General features: G+C 38.8%; 1 long non-coding RNA gene across 1 annotated transcript; it reads left to right on the top strand.

Annotated features, from left to right (window-relative positions):
- Positions 1-3,752: 3,752 nt before the first annotated feature.
- On the top strand, positions 3,753-4,935 carry LOC149828023 (uncharacterized). Its single transcript, XR_016434595.1, has 3 exons — positions 3,753-4,069; positions 4,306-4,392; positions 4,548-4,935. It is a non-coding gene; the product is annotated as an uncharacterized LOC149828023 (long non-coding RNA).
- Positions 4,936-7,790: the final 2,855 nt, after the last annotated feature.

Here is a 7,790-nt window from a genome sequence, read left to right as displayed (position 1 = left end):
TCTTGAAAACATGGCGTGTTTCTCTTGAGTCAATCCACCATTCTTGTAGGTCGTCATCTATGATTAGTAACTTAGATACAGTACGAACTATTTCACACTTATTTGTTGCTTGTTTTCCCAGATTTTTCTTATTGAATCTATTTGGACAGTCCCTCGTGAAGTGTCTAAGTTTTTCATAAGAGAAGTAAGAACATTTAGCAATTGCTCAAGGATTTTTGTTCTGCACAGGTCAACCCTTAAAGTTCTTAAAGTTCTTCAATGTTGGGCCCTTGGGCTTAAGTCCATGTGAAGGTTCAGGGAAGGATTGTTCTGTGTTCATAAATTCTCCTCATCCTTTTTCATATACTCTTGTTCAAGAGTCAATTGCAAGGGGAACTCAATTAGGGTAAGGCTTTTCTAGTTTAGCCTCATGGCTATCAATATTTTATTTCATGATGGAGGGAGACTATTCAGTATGGTAGAGATTTGCATCCATTCTGGATTTTTTTTCTAGTTATGGCTAAGTCCTTAGCTATCACCAACATACAATTCATATGGTCGACTACATTGTCAAACACTTTCATTTTACATGAATTATATTGTTCTAGGAGAAATTAAATGTGAGTTTCTAAAGTTATGTCCTACTTCTACTTAATTACCTCCATCATTTTCTTGTTGGTGTCAAAGTCTTCGAATACCCGAATAACGTCATATTGCATGAATGTGAGGAGAGTGGTTCGAGCAAGTTGATAATCTTTTACAAACTTATTACACGCCTTATGTTCTTCTTCACTAGATGTTTGAACTAGTGAAAGTTAGATTTTGCTTAACACGTGTAATGTCTTATCATGCGTCAATAGATATTTAATTTTCTTCCTCCACATTCTAGAATTAGTTCTATTTAGTTTTCCAATTTTGAAAAGTTCTGCCATGATGATACAATTTGCCATATGCCTAAACAATTGAGATGTACTAAGATTAAAATTAAACATATTTTCAACTAGCAATTCTATGATATCAGTTCACAAGTATCCAACAATGTTTTTTAGTTTAGGCATGCAATAAAATTTGCAATGTAGTTAAGTAAATAACATAAACTCAATCAATTAAGACTTTAGAGGGTATTCTGAAGGCTAGAGACCCCTTTCTGCAATTTTCATAAAGCAAAAATATAGTTCTGCAAAATGAAAATTAAGCATAAACATAGAACCCAATTTATGCAATTTTTTGAGTTAAAAGAAAAGATTAAACCACCTTTCTATAATTTCAGAAAATACAAACCTTTTTTGGAAATCCGTTAGACAGTAACACTGGTTTTGAAATTTTCAGAATCAGAACCTCTGGCAAGAAATACTAAGAGACTGAACCTTGATTCTGAAAAGTAGGGAGGTCTCTAGAAGGAAAAAATAGAGATATTAAAATATACTTGAAAAGAAAAAATGGAAGGGGAGGGAGGGTGTTGTGTGTTCTCCCCCAAAGACAAATTCGCGTGTTCCAGTGTGTACGGAGGAATATCTTGGGACCCACGATAATTTATATGCCAATGTTACCCATGATGATTTTATGAAAAAATAACATATAAAAAAGGTAGATATGTGTTTGATGAAAATGTCCTCCCATAAAATAGATATCCGTTTGACAGAAATGTGCTCTCGTAAATAGCTTTGCACATTCTCGCGACTCTTATCATTGTCTGAGTTGGAGCCCATCGGCTCCTTCAAGGGAACAATGCTTGAGCTAAAGTTTGTGAAGCATATTCTCAAGAGTGCACCATTGCTAGAGTCTCTAAGAATCAGCCTCAGTCCGAGGAAAATGGTGCAGTGGACTGCCATTACTAATGAACTTGTTTGCTTGGAGAGGATGTATCCTCAGTTGCACATAGAATCGCTTTGCAGCAAGAAATAAACTCGACGATGAACGATATGAATATTTTGGTAATCTCTTCTGTAAAAATGAGAGTGTTTAAAAGATATGCGTTTGACGAAAATGTCCTCCCATAAATAACTTTCCGCGTTCCCGCAAGTTCACATTCCTGCGAGCCTACGTTCTGGACCACCCTTTGACAACGCACTCTCTGATATGATTTTTAATGTAAATCGCTACTCTCTAATCTGATTTCTACTATAAATCGCTACTCTTTGATCTGATTTCAACCGTAAATCGCTACTCTCTGATCTGATATCTGTTGTAAATCGTTACTCTCTGATCTGATTTCTACTGTAAATCGCTACTCTCTGATCTGATTTTTACTGTAAATGGCTACTCTCTGATATGATTTCTACTATAAATCACTACTCTTTGATCTGATTTCTACTGTAAATCGCTACTCTCTGATCTGATTTCTACTGTAAATCGTTACTCGCTGATCTGATTTTTACTATAAATCGCTACTCTTTGATTTGATTTCTACTGTAAATCGCTACTATTTGATTTGATTTCTACTGTAAATCGCTACTCTCTGATCTGATTTCTACTATAAATCGCTACTCTTTGATTTGATTTCTACTGTAAATCGCTACTATTTGATTTGATTTCTACTGTAAATCGCTACTCTTTGATTTGATTTCTACTGTAAATCGCTACTATTTGATTTGATTTCTACTGTAAATCGCTACTCTTTGATCTGATTTCAACCGTAAATCGCTACTCTCTGATCTGATATCTGTTGTAAATCGTTACTCTCTGATCTGATTTCTACTGTAAATCGCTACTCTCTGATCTGATTTTTACTGTAAATGGCTACTCTCTGATATGATTTCTACTATAAATCGCTACTCTCTGATCTGATATCTGTTGTAAATCGTTACTCTCTGATCTGATTTCTACTGTAAATCGCTACTCTCTGATCTGATTTTTACTGTAAATGGCTACTCTCTGATATGATTTCTACTATAAATCACTACTCTTTGATCTGATTTCTACTGTAAATCGCTACTCTCTGATCTGATTTCTACTATAAATTGCTACTCTCTTATCTGATTTTTACTGTAAATTGTTACTCTCTGATCTGATTTCTACTATAAATTGTTACTCTCTGATGTGATTTCTACTATAAATCGTTATTCTTTAATCTAATTTATACTATAAATCGCTTTTCTCTGATTTGATTTCTACTGTAAATCGCTACTCTCTGATCTAATTTCTACTGTTAATCACTACTCTTTGATCTGATCTCTGTTGTAAATCGCTGCTATTTGTCTACTCAGTTTGACGTTGTCACAATTATCTTTTTTGTAAATCGTTATTCTTTGTCTACTCAGTTTGATGCTTGCACTTTGGTATCATGATTAACAATAGACAGAATGTCGATTCTTTTGATAGTTCAACTATTTCTCACGATCAGACGATGATAAATGATGCTCCGACGGTAATAGACGACGATAATGAATACTTCGACGGTAGCAGACGATGACAAATGGTGCTCCGATGATAGCAGATGATGATAAAAAGTGCATCGTCAAAGAGAGCTCCTATTATAAAAGATGATGCATTGTTAAAGGATGATCCAGAATGTTTAAAGCGAAATATTACAAGGAGCTCCTGTTACAGTAAAGGAGTTTACTGGCCAAAACAGGACGTTTGAACTTTAAAGAGTTAAGATTAAAAATATTCTTGAAGAATATTTTTGTCCTTTAAAATTATCGTTTCATTACTAAAATGGCAAAAAAAGATATTTAAGTCTTTGCAACAGCACTGGACTCGCGAGCCCCAACTTGATTACCTGACGCTCATTCTAACCCCCGAAGAAGCACCCGCGTGTATGGGCATATAACCTGCTTCGCTATTCTCGACCCTTCTTCTCAAAACGTAAACCCCTTTCTACCGTCCATCTCTCTTCTCTCTGGTCCATCGCCCCTCTCCGGCGATCCGGCTTCACCGTCGGAATTTCCTTCCGGCCAGAAGCTCTATTACGGAGATTCCTTTTATGACGGCGGCATTTTTTCGGGCTATTTGTGGTTTTCACCTTCCAAGGAAAACACTAAAGCTCACCCTCCGGATTTTTGGCCAGACGACGAGTGCGGTCGTTGGGGTATGATCACCCTCGACACGCCAACGATAACGGCGTGTCCACCGGCGACGTTTAACGCCTGTACCCTCGTCTGCCTTGTTTTCCTCTTTTCTATTTTTTTTGTTAACCTCTGAGATGATAGGTTTTTCACACCGAATCCAGTGGTGTTGGTGTTCCCTTGCTTGATGTTATGCATGTCATAACCCTTCTCCGGTGTTCGACGATCTCTGGCGATTCAAGGAACGATTCTCCTGTTTTTAATCTCACCCCTTTTTCTGATTTCTCTTTGTTTGTTTGTTTGTTTTTTTGTTTCACAGAAATTGGACACGACCGATTTGCCTGACATGGCTACAACGGTTTTCAGTGACAAATTCAAGTGAATGCCGGTCATCAGAAAAACCCAGGTACGTAGAGTTTTTTTGTACCCCAAAAAATAAATCGGGATTCCACAAACAAGAATCCCTAGTTCACAGTTTGCCAAAACAGAAATATATTGTCACTGACCTGTTTTAGCTAAATCCCCTTTTTTCTATTTTGTTTTTGGATTTTGATTTTCCAGTGATGAACAAGACTCCAACTGGGAGCTCACAGTCACTGACAGGAATGGATCTACTGTGCTCTGATACCAGTGTAAGTTCAAAAACGATGCAGAGACGCAAACCCCAGGTTTTGGGCGTACGCAGTAACGCTGTAAATCGCCACGGACAATAGGCTTTAAATCACCTCTCAACCTTTCAGATTTTTGTAAGTTTAGATTTCTTTCCTGTACATCTCTATATCTAAATCCGACCTCAAAAGGCCACCTTATCCACACTGAAAGGGGGCTGGATTAGGGTCATGTCCAATGGAGAAATGTCCTTTTACCCCAAGGATTGCATCCCTTGAACAAAACATGTAAATGCGTCTTTCATGTATTTTGATTATCTTAATTTATATTTAATTAACCGTTATGTTGGTTACTGTTACATACCTGCTGGCCAATAACATGAGAGCACACAACCGTTGGAATCCCATTCCAACGGTTGTCTTATAGCCATATTTCCTTACAAAAAGAGCATTCATTTTTCAAAACCACCCAAAGAACTCCCTGATCCACCTGATGTTGCGTTGCAACCATGTTAAGTGAGCAAATGCTCTACTCGGTAGTGGTGGCCGTGATGCTTCTTTCGCCTTGGTATCAAGGGAATGGAGATTTCTTAAAAATCAATACCAATTTTTTTTTTTAAATCAAGATATTTTCAAAATACCACCTTTTTTAGAATGCTGCTATTACTGCAAGTATTGTTTCTTGACCAAACATGGAACATGATAACACACTCAAATTTCTATTTCTACTACCATTAGTACCGTAGAAATATTACAGATCATACATTTCGTCATGCTTCACGTGATACCATCCCAACCCATGCATTGAACGTCTTCAAATGAGTACTTATACTGACCCCATATTGGCAGACCTTCGGTGTTGGTAAAACTCTTGAGGTCCCCTGCCCATCACGAGGGTGGCAAGGGACACCCTCATGGGTTATGGCTTTGTTTTCATTGTTTAGATGTCATTCACTGAAATTATTTTCATTCAAGAAAAGTATACAACCACCATGCAGCAAATCATCGCCTACCCGAAGAAGACATGGTAGTGTGATCATTCTTCTTTGAGTAATTTAGAAGAAGCCCCCTAATTTATCAGATACTTTCAAAAAGCCGCCTAGTCTTTCAATGAATGCATACCTTTGTTTGGTCCAGACAAGTGACCAAATGTCTCAGTTGATTTCTAAAGAAGAATCAAAATGTTATTTTGCACCTTATACAGGTATCTGACAAGCATTCTGTAAACATAGAATGGAATAACCAGATTTTGGACAGCTTTCTACAGATGCGAAGCAGGTTATATGCCCGCCCCCCCCCCCCCCGGCCGTTAGCTACATCTCGTGTTCGGGGGTCTCAATGAGTGTCATGTATGTAAGCATGTGCGGCTCGTATTCTCATGTTTGTCAGCATCAGTTAGCGTCGGAGTCCGGTGCGGTTGCAAAGACTTAAGTACTTCAAAGATGATTATTTAAGACTCAGTCATTGCACTGCAGGATTATCTGAGAAAGGAATCCCTTCCTGAAGAAGGCCATGAACATCAACCCTCTCTTTCTCTCCTTTCTCTTTTTGCCTATGTGTACATCCAGCAGACGATCCTACACTGCTCCATCAAGCACTGACTGACTTGCGCACTGACTGTAGCATGGTTCAACTTGATGAGTTGTGGAGCTTGATTTAGAGTTTTTGCCCTTACAGGAGGAGGGGGGGTCCGGGGGCTCTCCCGACGCGGGTTAGGGGGGCGCCCCTCAGAACGAATTATTTGTTTGGGCTTTGTATAAATTCTTTCTTTTCCTCTTATAACTGTCGAAAAAGATCAATAAAGTGTTTTGTTTGATCATGATGTTCATATGTTTCCTTCGGTTGTTTCTTACTCGAGGTTTTTGTAACACTTTTTTCTGCGATTTTTTTTTTGCTACGCGATTCTCGTAAATCGCTACTCGATTTAGCGATTTGCCATTTTTTTCGCTACGCGATTTTTGTAAATCGCTATTCGATATAGCGATTTACGAAAATTGCATAGCGATTTGCCATTTATTTATTTATTTTCGCTATGCGATTTTCATAAATCGCTACTCAATTTTGCGATTTGCCATTTTTTTTGCGCTACGCGATGTTCATAAATCGCGATGCCGAACACCGCCCCCTTGAGCACGATCTTCGTCATGATCAAGTTGTAGTTGTCAACCGTCTCGATGGCAGTCTTGAGGTCCGTGATGGGGAAGCTGGAGAGGAACGTGTCATTTTCGACGCCCGTGTTAAGCAACGTCAGGGTGGCCTAGAAGGCATAGTCCTGATCGAAAGTATTGCTGACGTAAGGGGTAGACGGATTATACTTTGAAAGACTCCGTTGTAGGTGTACCAAAAGAAGATTTTGTTGTAGCTGTCCCTCGAAGGCGGAGAAGGGGCCGCCGCAGTCGGTTGCCCGCTGGACGAAAGCAACATTTTGGCCACTGCTAGCATAAAAAGGATGATGATTACCATCGGATTGTCGGCTCTTTGCCTCTCTTAATTTCTTCTTCTCGAGAGAGAGAGGGTTTTATAGTGTTTTACGGAGAAGGAAGAAGAAGAAGATGACAAAAAGTTCAAACAGAAAAGAAAGAGAGAGCGCTTCAGGTTCGTTTCGCTGTTTAGACTTTGAAGAGTCAACATCATTCTTGACTTTCTGGATGGAAGACATTTTTATCTTTTTTTTGAATCATTGTTTCCCTTTTTTTGAATGGACATTTTTGTTATTTTCTTGAATCGTTGTTTCATAACAAGAATAGCAAGAAAGGATACTTAAGTCTTTGCAACCGCACCGGACTCCGATGCTAAGTGATGCCGATACACACGGGAATACGAGCCTCATGTGCTTACATACGTAGCACTCATTCGGACCCTCCTGAACACGCATTGTGACATTCAGTGCGTCTACGGGAGAGAACACACACCACCCTCTCTTACATATGACTGATAAGTTAGGCAGCTTTTTGTACATTTCTTCTTTTTTCTTTAACTGTGACACCAACAAGGACTGATTACTGCATGCTGCTGCATATGGCAATGCACCAAACGCAGAATCAGATCAGGCTGTGCAGATGCTGGAGAAAGTTTTCTACAGAGCCAGCCATTTATGGACATTGCATATCCAATGGAAATTTGAGGTCTCAAAGATCAGTATGGATGTTATAGATCCACTGTGTAGACAGGGACTTCCTACAGAGGCATAGATGCC

The sequence above is a fragment of the Nuphar pumila genome, chromosome 10 (assembly GCF_984573655.1).
Source record: "Nuphar pumila chromosome 10, dmNupPumi1.hap1.1, whole genome shotgun sequence".
NCBI lineage: Eukaryota > Viridiplantae > Streptophyta > Magnoliopsida > Nymphaeales > Nymphaeaceae > Nuphar > Nuphar pumila.
Note: the sequence above shows the minus strand (reverse complement) of the source record. Positions and strands in the feature narration are given on the sequence as shown.